Here is a 10,540-nt window from a genome sequence, read left to right on the forward strand (position 1 = left end):
ACTCCTTACACTGCCCTTTCTTCTCACAGGTCAGACTCATTTGAATGCCAGTTCCCCTGCCTGGCGCTCTCTTGCAACCTGAAAACAAAACAAAACAAAACCCAAGTACCATAGTGCTTCAAGGATTCAGCACAAATCTCCTCTACTCTGTGAAGCCATCTGTGATCTCTCCCAAGAGCACTCCTCAGGGATTCCCCCGCCACCTCCCAGGACTCTGACCAGCATTTGCCAAGTGACTCAGCCATTCTCTGCTCACTTGCTTGGGTCCTGGCCAAGCTTTGAAACTTGCCTTGGAGGTAATTAGATCATGGGAATGGTTTATAAGGAGAGGAAGAGAGACCTAAGCTGGCACCCCATTTGGATGTCTAGCCTCTAGAACCCTGAGCCAAATGAATTTCTAGTCTTTACCTTTTTTTTTGTCATGGGGCTTGATCTCAGGCCTGGGTGATATCTCTGAGCTCTTTTGCTCAAGGCTAGCCCTTTACCACTTTGAGCCACAGGTCCATTTCTTGTTTTCTGGTGGTTAATTAGAGCTAAGAGTCTCATAGACTTTCTTTCCTGGGCTGACTTTGAACTGTGATCCTCAGATCTCAGCCTCTTGAGTGGCTAGGATTTCAGGCTCGAGTCATTGGTGCCCAGCTGAATCTCTAGTCTTTGTAAATCACCTGTTTGTAACAAGGTCTACCAACAGAAGATGGGCTGGTACAGTCCCATGAGATTGTGGATCTTCCATTCACACCCACCTTCTTCTCTAGTCTGACACAGGGTGTGTATGGTGTGTGTGCATATATGTGTGTGGATGTATGTATGTGCATGTGTGCTGGTCCTGGGGTTTGACTTCAGGGGCTGGGTGCTGTCCCTGGGCTCTTTTTGTTTAAGGCTAGTACTCTACCACTTGAACCACAGTTCCACTTCTGGCTTTTTGGTGGTTAACTGGAGTTTAATTTCCTGCCTAGATTGGCTTGGAACTATGTTCCTCAGCTCCCTGTCTCCTGAGTTGCTAGGATTACAGGCATGAGCCTGTAATGAGCCATGGGCTTCCTGTAAGGGCAAATATCTTAACCAGCCTTACATGAACACGGGAAGTGCACCCAGGGTGACAGGGCAGAATATTTGAATGGACACTCCCCACAGGTGGCTAGTTGAGTTTCAAGTTCAGTCCATTTCTTTCCTGAAACAGTAGGAATTTATTAGTAATAAAGGATACAAATTACTCGACTTATGAGTAGATCATTTCTCTCAATTATATAGTAGTTAAAAGAAGTACCAAGTTATAATGAGAGCAAAAAAAACCACACCGGGCTGGGAGTTTGGCCTAGTGGTAGAGTGCTTGCCTAGCATGCACAAAGACCCGGGTTCGATTCCTCGGTACCACATACATAGAAAAACGCCAGAAGTGGTGCTGAGGCTCAAGTGGTAGAGCTCTAGCTTTGAGAAGGTCCAAGGACAGTGCTCAGGCCCTGAGCTCAAGCCTAGGACTGGCAAAAAAAAAAAAAGAAAAACACACCAAGAGGGATCAGTATACTTGAATGCACTTGAACTTGTTACTGAAAGCCATGGGGAGTCTGATAATGGGCTGCTTACAGCAGGCTCTGAGCCAGCCTCTTCGGGAACTTTGATAGAGACATTCCAAAGACAGAAGAGGGAGGGGATGATTACAAGTCCCGAGCAGATGTGGGGAATGTGGGGTGCTAAAGTTCATACACAGTAGTGGGGTGGGAGCCTAGAATGTAAGCCCCCAGGGGCAGTTGCTTTTTTGTCTGTTTCCTGCTGAATCTCAGCGTCAACAATAGCGTGGGGAAGGCTGGTAAGTAAATAACTAGGGTTTGAGATCCTGTCTGGGGTTGGTGCTCTGCAGGGTCTCCTGGGGTGAAGTTCTTCTTTGTGTTAGTTTCACTATCATAAAATACTGGAGGCTGGATAATTTATACAGTAAAAGAAGATGGGCAGCCATATCTGGCAAAGGTGGAAAAGCAGATGACTAAAGCTCACCGGCAGAAGAGAAGAGCACGAAGGTGGCCTTCCTTGGAAACAGCCTGCTTCCCTGCAAGAACAAAACCCATCTTAAGAGCTGAGAATGGAGACTTCTGTGCCCTCCTAGACTCCCCATTCCATGACTCAAAAAAACCCTTAAAAGATTCCACCACGTTGCCACACAGTTACCCTGGGCACTGGCTCTCAATATGATTTTGGAGGAAACAAACCACATTCAAACACAGCACTTTACCTGACTTAGGAAACAGGGCTTCTCTTCAGGAAGTTTAGACTCTCGTTATACTCAGCCCCAGACAGGTCAAGCTGGGCCAGGGCAAGGAAACTACTTTCAGAATGTGATGAGGAGGTTCAGAGGGCCTGGAACATTCCATGGCATTGTAGCAGGGGCCCCAGGAGTGGAAAAGAGGGGAAAAGAGGGAGGGAAGTTCCAAAGATGGTAAGCAGTTCCTGGTGGTAGAGCAAGGCCAGCTGGGTATCTTCTCTCGGGCCAGAGTGGCTGGAGAGACCATAGTTACCTTTCCTGGCCCAGAAGACGCTGTCCACTCCCAAAAGAAGGCCACTGAATACTGATGGTGGAGGGAGTCAAACCAACAGGATCCTGTCTCTGTATTTGAGCCCTGCCCATGCTAAGAGGCAAAGTAATAGAAACTCAAACGTTAGGTGCATGCTCAAAGTCAGCCAGCTGAAGAGCTGACAAAGCCAGGACTCCATTGTATGTCTTTCTCAGGCCAGAGCCTGGCCAATTTTTCACTCTGCTAAACCAAAGTGAGACTATGGGCTCAAGACAGGCAATGCAGCCTGGGCCAGTGCACCTGGGCTGGAGGGCAGGGCAGGGGCAGACCAGGTCAGTGTGGCCAGGGATGAGGACAACCAGCTTTCTAGGCCTCATGCCAATAGCCAGATACTCTGCCAGGGGACTGGTGGCAGGGCCTGTCAAGAGTCACCAGCTTCCTAACTGCCCTCCTGCTGCCTGTCCCATCCAAGTCCTGACCTGACCTTCCTCCCTAGGGCAAGGAGCTGGCCTGGCCCTTGTCCTGGGGGAGATTGCAGCTGCTCCCAAAGCCCTAGCCTAGCAAACAAAGGTGCTTTCTTTCCCAGCATAAGGGCGTAAGGTCTGGATTGCATAGTGCCTGGGATCCAAAAGGCTCCTGGGAAATGGCTCTCTTCGTGTGTGTGTGTGTGTGTGTGTGTGTGTGTGTGTGTGTGTGTGCTCACAAACAAGCTTGGATTTGGCCCAGCTTACTCAGTCTGCAGTGTGCATGCCTGTGTTGCATGCTCTGGACCCAGAGTGATTGCCTAGGTATAGGTACCCGTGCATAATTCTACATATATCAGCATGTATTTACATACATTTGCAGAGCTTGGTGTTCCATGTAATCTCATCAGAACCCGAGCACTTTGGGGGTGGGTAAGTGCATATGTTGTATTTGTCTTTGGGAAACACTTGGTACCAGGCTGTACCTCAGGCCTCCCCCATCCTATCCTATTATTGTGGGCTCTTGTCAGGCAGTCTGCAAGAGTGTAAAGCCTTCTGAAACAGCCCTTGCTTTCTTCCCTCCCCTGCCCCTGCCTCTGCATTCATGAACAACCTGGCCTCTTTCAATGCTGAAAGGAACACAGGTTTATACAGCTTGGCTTTGGCCCATACACTTTCCAAAAGTTCTCTGGCTTCTAGCCAAACTCTTTTATAAAAAGACTTCTGGGGAATAGCCTAGCAGGAAGGTGGGGACCTTGCCTGGAGGGGCTCAGGACCCAAGTTCCATCACTGAATGGGAGCAACAGGGTTGAGTTGCAGCCAGAGAGGGGGCCCTAGCCTGAGACTGAGCTGAGTCTGAGAGCCTTCCACGGCCAGAGAGCAGGACACAGCATCTTGGGGTGTTCTATTCAGGGTGGCAGGGCTAGGAGGAGCCTCCACTGAGCAGACAAGGAAGGAGAGGCCTAGGGGGAATACCCAGGCCATCTGAGGGACAGCTCTACAGGATTCTGGGGATCCCCAGCCCTGTAGCTCCCAGGGCAGGAGAATCTCCTATGGAAAATCCAGGCTCTGTCAAGCTGCAGGCAGTGGGTATTTCTGCCAGTCTATGGCCTGACAGGAGGAGGTTCCAAAGCCTGGGTGATCTTGGTATCCCAAGAGATACCATTCAGGCCTCTGGACTGCAAGTAGAAAGTCAGTATATGAGCCTGTTCCCCACAGTCAAATCAGCACTTGCTTGGGTGTAAGGGGTCTCTGGTTCATTTCTCATAACCCCACTGAGGCTTTCCCACAGTATGCTACTGTCCCCACTGAGAGCTGTGAGTCCTCTCTTAGCAAAGAGGTCTCTTGGGTGTCCCAGGGGATGGAGAGAAGGACTGTGCAATGGGGTAAGGAGATGGCTGTGGTGGCAGTGCCACTTGGAGGCCTGCTGATGGAGGCATGTGGGCTGTGCATGTGGGGGATGCCACAGTCTCTGAGGAAGGGCAGCTCCACGGGGCACTCAGGAAAGAGGAGCCTGGAAACCAGAGCCCAAATTTGGCTCTGGAAGACTCCTGGACACCGGAAATGGATGGATACCCTCCAAGAGCCTGGTCTCTTGGATCCAAGCCCAAGCTCTATCACTGTTTCCTTTGCTCCCATGAAAGGCACTCACCTGGGCCTTGGCCATCTAGCTCTGTGACCTGGAAAGCCTGGACTCTGCAAATAGAAAAAGCCTGTGTGAGAATCAGTGTGGGGGGAGGGGGACTCAGATTGGGCATAGATGGGATCTAGGCATCTAGAGTTGTCCCAGACTAACCATTCTCGTCAGAGTCAGGCTGTCAGTAGTGCCTGGAATTCAACTGCTCTTCAATCCCTACTCAGTCCCCTAAGGGCTGTGATGAGATCATTGACTTTCTGGAAGTCTTAAGGATTCTGGAGTCCAAATGTACTGGGACAGAGAAGGGGGAGGGCCTAGAAAGTCATGAGGACTGACAGTCATCACTCTAACAGGGACCATTATGTTGGAGGGGAGGGAGTGGCCAGAGGCAGGTAAGATCAAGGGGACTTTGCAAAGCTGCTTCAGCCTGGCCTCAGGCCTCGGCTGCTGCTGAACCCTTCCCAGTAGCCTGCTTCTGAGAGTCAGCTGACATTGCAGTGGGAGGCAGACAGCCCTTCCCTCTAAATGCAGCCTGCCTCTATACTCCCACATGAGGCCTATTAGTTGGATCAGAAGCCTGTCAGCACGTAGGGCCCTGCAATCACTCAAACAGCAAATGTGTTCTGTGTACTGGTCCCATCCTGTCATTCGTGCCTCATGGGATGTAAAAGAATACACATATCTAAAAATCAGGAGATTTCATATCAATATCTGTATTTCCATCTTCTGTTGCATGAGACATCAGATAACATAGTGCCCATATCCCTGCATGGCAGCCATGGGTTCTGGCTGGTATCAGCTACGAGTTACCTGACTACAGTCCCTACTGTTCCCTAAGGCCTTAAGCCTGGTCCATGTCACCCAGGCATGTCACTTACCTTGCCTGGTCGTTGTGAGTTAACATCTTCTGCTCTCTCTGGAGAAAAGGATCTGTGAACCATGAAGGCTTCCTCAGGTGGACACACCTGCTTCTTAGTTCCCTGTGGGTTTGGTCAGGCAGAGGCCCGCAGCCATTGCTATGAGAAAGGTCAAGAGCCTCTTCATGGCTCTTAGCAAATCCTGGGCACAATCTTATGGACTGGATGATTAGATCTACCTATTCCCAAATCCACACATTGAAACTTCAACCCCAGTATGGCTGTATTTGGAGATGGGGCCTTTTAAGGGAAATGACTAAGGTGAAATGAGATCATGGGGATGGGAGGAGGGGCCTGACTGGAGAGCATGAGTGTCCTTTGAAGAGGCATGAGAGAATGCCCCTTCTCCTTCTACACACCTGCACCGAGGCGAACTCATTCAGTTGCCTGTGAGCTAGCAAGAAGAGCATTTACCAGGAATGGCTAGCTTTTCAAAAGCTTGGACCTTCTGACTTGGACTTGACCTTGGACTTCTGACCTCTGGATGATGGGTCTGTTGTTTACACTCCCCAGTCTATGGTTTTTTTGTTATGTTAGCACAATTAGATTAATACACATTGTCTAAAAGTTTGATGCAAATTTACTAGGTTATAGTTAGGCCAATTCCCATCTTTTCTTGAAAATTACGTGTTTCCTCTGTCTTATTTCACCTCTGCCATCATCTATATCCAAGGTCATTAATTGTGCCGTCACATGGCACTCAAGCCAGTAGGATACCTGAATGTAGCATAAGAATCTACTAAGCAGCTCATGTCCTTCTGTCTTGTGTTGGGTCAGGAGAGGGCAATAGTTCTTGTCTTCCTCTGAGTTCTGCTTCCTAGGATGTGGCTTCCAGTCAGCCAGACGTGGGCTTGGATGCACTGCTCAGATGGATTTAGTTCCCTATGCCAGGACTTCCCCTTGGCTGAGTTCCAGATGGGAATGTAGCCAACTTGGGCACCTTCTTCCTGTGAGGTCAACTTTTGTGTGCCGCGCCCTCTGCAGGTGAGCCAGCTCATAGCTATTTCCAAGGACTCCCCAGTGGGTCCCTTTGTCAAGCAATGGGTGTTTTTTTTCCCTCCAGCGGCTCCTCTTCTGCACTTTTTTTTTAAATTATCTTCAACAACCCCCTCTCTCATCAGCATCTTCAAGTCTGTCCTCTGTTCTCTTCTTGTAGCTCACAAATAAAACTCCACTAGAAAGGGTAGAGTCGGGCAGAGCTGGGGATTCCCAACTTTTTCTTTCAAGTGGAAGGATGCCTTGCAGGCTTGCAGGTGGACGCTCAAGAGGACTGCCTCAAGTCCAAGGCTGCTTTCAAGTCACAAAAAGTAGTTATGAATCTTACAATCTACAGTATGATTATGTTTCTACAAAACCACGTGTGAGCTTAAATACAAGTATTTCAAATGATTTGCTTTCTGCTCCAAATCTCTGGATAAAATGGATGCAGTGAGACAGTGACTGGCAAATGTCCCTTGTAAAATGTCAGATCATAAATCTTTTAGCTTTTCTTAGCCACAGGGCTGTACCCAGCACTCAGGTATCATAGATGATCTACAGGTGTGTGCTCTCATAAATCATTATTATAGTCACTGATTTGACTTTGATAGCGCTTTCGTGTTCATGAACTGTTCTTTGGATTTGTCTTTTAGCCATGTCATTGCTGTTCTTAGCTATGGCCATTACTTGCCTGTTTCACAACAGGAATCTGGTGCATGGGGCCTGTGGTGGTGAGGCTACAGCCAAAGCCAGAGCAAGAACACTATACTATGGAATCAAAGAAAGTGTCTCTAGATTCCTGTTTGTTTTTTCTTCTTATCCATTATACCACTGAAGACAGCGACCACTTACCTGCTCTAGTCCTCATCTGAGAACACAGGCTGAACCTTCGCACAGTGACCTACAAATGTAGGCACCAATCAAGCAGTGCTGGGGTGACCTTTAGTGGCGTCTATGGCTCAGCTGTTCAGGGTTGGAGAAGTTCATGGTGAGAGCATAGGTGGATGAGATGTCGCCTTCCCCAATAGCCCTCTGGCCCACCTCCCCAGCTTCAGATCTTGCTAGCTGAGCAATGACTCAAACACTTCCCTCTTTCCAAGTTCTATATGGGAAGCTGCTTTCCATATGGCTCTGAGCTATGTGTACAAATGCTCAGACATAAAGGTGTCCCTAGGTTAAATCCCCTCAGAGGTCCCCCACACTAGCAGCAGTGACAGAACAACAACTTCCCAATTGCCTTCTTCCTAGCCTCAGGGCTGGTGGCTGAAGACCAGAGGTAGAGGGTGCATTGCCCCTCTTCCTTGCTGTCTAAATATGTTTCTGTGGAGACAGGCATAGCCTGCCTCCATCCTGGCTCCCCTACTGATCAGCTAATGGCTCCATATCAATCTTAGATTCTAAAACTGAGCTCTGCCAATGACCAGCTGGTTGATCAAGTAACTTGGTCAGCCTCTCTGGGTCTGGTCCTTCACATATACAGAGTGTGGGGACTATGGCTTTCATGTACTGAGCAAGCTAGAGTGTCCGGTAACCAAGCGTTGTTCCTCCAGATAAAACATGAGATGCCTGGTTTTAATCTGATTCCCAGAATAAAATATTATACATGTATATATATATGCACATATATACATATATAATATCCACTAAGTATTGAACATACTAAAAAATTCTATCCTGCAATTCACATGGAACGGGGTGTCTTTTCTCCCCCTGACAGGAGGAGGCATCACAAATCTAGATGCCAGCTCCAGAGCAGGCTCCTTATTCCTTCAGTCCACTCAGGACATGGGTCCTGTGGAAGGCAGCCATCTTTTCTTGTGTGCAGGATCTTGGGGATGGAGTCAGGCCATAAAGCTTTTTTCTTGTAGTTATTTGAGTTTAATCCCCAGATCTCTTCTGTATTTGCCTTGGGGCAACTTGAAGTTCTTCTTTGTCCCTTTCTATTCTTTGATCTCTGTTTCTGCAGTGGGATTGGCCATTCTCACCTTTTGGCTATTTGAGAGGAGAAACATAATGACTCACAAGAGAATAGGCATAGTAGCCAGGTGCCTGTGGCTCATGTATGTAATCCTAGCTACTTGGCTGAGATCTGAGGATCGAGGTTCAAAGCCAGTCGGCCATGAAGGTCCATGAGACTCTTCTCTCCAATTAACCACCAGAAAACCAGAAGTGTAGCTGTGTCTCAAGTGGCAGGGCGGAAGCCTTGAACTGAAAAGCTCAGAGACTGCGCCCAGGCCCAGAGTTCAAGCCCCACAATCAACAAAGAGGTAAGGGTGGGGGGGGGGAGAGGGGAGGATATAGGCATGGTAATTAGCACTTGGCACTCATCTTTCAATCAACCCTAAGCATCACCCTTTAGGTACACACGATCACTCACCCCCATTTTACCAGGTGAGGAAACAAATTCAGAAGGGGGGTTGCTTCTGGTCCCTGCACAGACATCTACCTCCTCCCTTCTCATTCTAGTCCTTCCCCTGGTCCTCTAGGGCTCCGACTAGGGCTGTGGCAGAGCTTAGAGACCAGGGCTGTTTGGTCACCCTGAATTTCCACTTTCATTTGGCCTCATGAAACACCTTTCTAGTAAGAGCCAGTACCCAACTCCCCTTTCCTGGTCCCGTAACCCACAGATAGCTTGCAAGTATGGCAGCATGTCCTGGGTCCTGCCTTTGAGCTCCCAAGTTGGGTGTGGAGAAGCCATGAACAACCAATGTAGAAACAAAACCTAGGCACTGGGTCGGGTGAATCCTGTTTCTGAACAAAGGAAGAAATCCTGAGGTTTCTACACCAGGCAAAGGAACAAATAATTCTCCCAAGAAACCCTGTTAAGGAATTCCGTGTAATGAATCAAGCGTAAACCTTTCCAGAGGGTGTGTCACTTGTGTTCCATTTTTCCTGGTGCCAGTTTTTCCGAGTGCAATTTATTTGCTTAGCTCAGTTTCCGAGGCAGAGAGGTCTTGGACTGGTAACAGAAGCCAGGACTGGAGGATTGGCTACTGGAACCATGGGGTCTAATCTCACCTCTGCTCTCTGACCAAGACTGCTTGGCAGCCTCTGTTGGTTTTCCCTCTAGGCCAAAGGTAGTCACATAACAACACCCAGTGCACTGAACTGCTCGACTGAAACCATGAATCTTCCCTGATTCTGTATATGTAATTCTTTCCAGGAGGGATTTTGGTCTTGATTACAAATCTGTACTACTTAAAAAAAAAAAAGCCAGAAGTGGTGTGGCAGAGTGCAAGTCTTGAGCAAAAAGAAGCACAAATCACTCAGAACAGTGTTCAGGCCTTGAGTTCAGGCCCCAAGACCAACACACACACACACACACACACACCTATGGCTGCCCCAGAAGGCAAAGCTGGGCTAACATCCGTTTTACACACACACAACACACACACACACACACCCCTATGGCTGCCGCAGAAGGTGAAGCTGGGCTAACATCCGTTTTACACACACACACACACACACACACACACACACACCACCTATGGCTGCCACAGGTGAAGCTGGGCTAACATCCATTTTTTGTTTTTTTTTAAAGGGAGTCAGCACTGGAATTTAAACTTAGGGCCTCTCACTCTCCCACTTGAGCCACATCCCCAGCTCTATTTTGCTTATTTTGGTAGAGTTGACCCTCAAGACTGCCATCTTCTACCTCTCCTTTCTGAATGGCCAGGGCCACCACAGGTGTGGGCCACCATTCTGGTCCCCTGCTCAGACCTGAACTAGGTTTCCGTCTTTCCTTTCTCTCCCATGCCCTTTGCCTCATGGATGACTTCTCCAAGTCCTTTCTGTGGCTCAGCAGCGGTGCTTTCCAGGGCTAATGACCAGTAAATTCTTAGAAAAGCCTTGAGAACTTCAGCCATCCAGATATTTCTGTCTTGTGGGCCTGCTCTAACCTGCAGAAAGACTAGTGTGAGGTGGGACTTCTAGTGTAGGGTTTAAAGAATTAACTTTGGCGAGTGCAAGGCTGGGTGAGTGTGGGAGCTGGATGGCCTGCTGCCATCCCTGGTCCAGGGCACATTTGTTTAACCGGGG

General features: G+C 48.6%; 1 long non-coding RNA gene across 1 annotated transcript; it reads right to left on the minus strand.

Annotated features, from left to right (window-relative positions):
* Nucleotides 1-2,027: 2,027 nt before the first annotated feature.
* LOC150050486 (uncharacterized) lies at nucleotides 2,028-5,632 on the minus strand. The gene is made up of 3 exons (XR_016538725.1): nucleotides 5,486-5,632; nucleotides 4,623-4,666; nucleotides 2,028-2,044 (listed from the first exon to the last, which is right to left on the minus strand). It is a non-coding gene; the product is annotated as an uncharacterized LOC150050486 (long non-coding RNA).
* Nucleotides 5,633-10,540: the final 4,908 nt, after the last annotated feature.

The sequence above is a fragment of the Megascapheus bottae genome, chromosome 18 (genome assembly GCF_031878675.1).
Source record: "Megascapheus bottae isolate mThoBot1 chromosome 18, mThoBot2.hap1, whole genome shotgun sequence".
Taxonomy (NCBI): domain Eukaryota; kingdom Metazoa; phylum Chordata; class Mammalia; order Rodentia; family Geomyidae; genus Megascapheus; species Megascapheus bottae.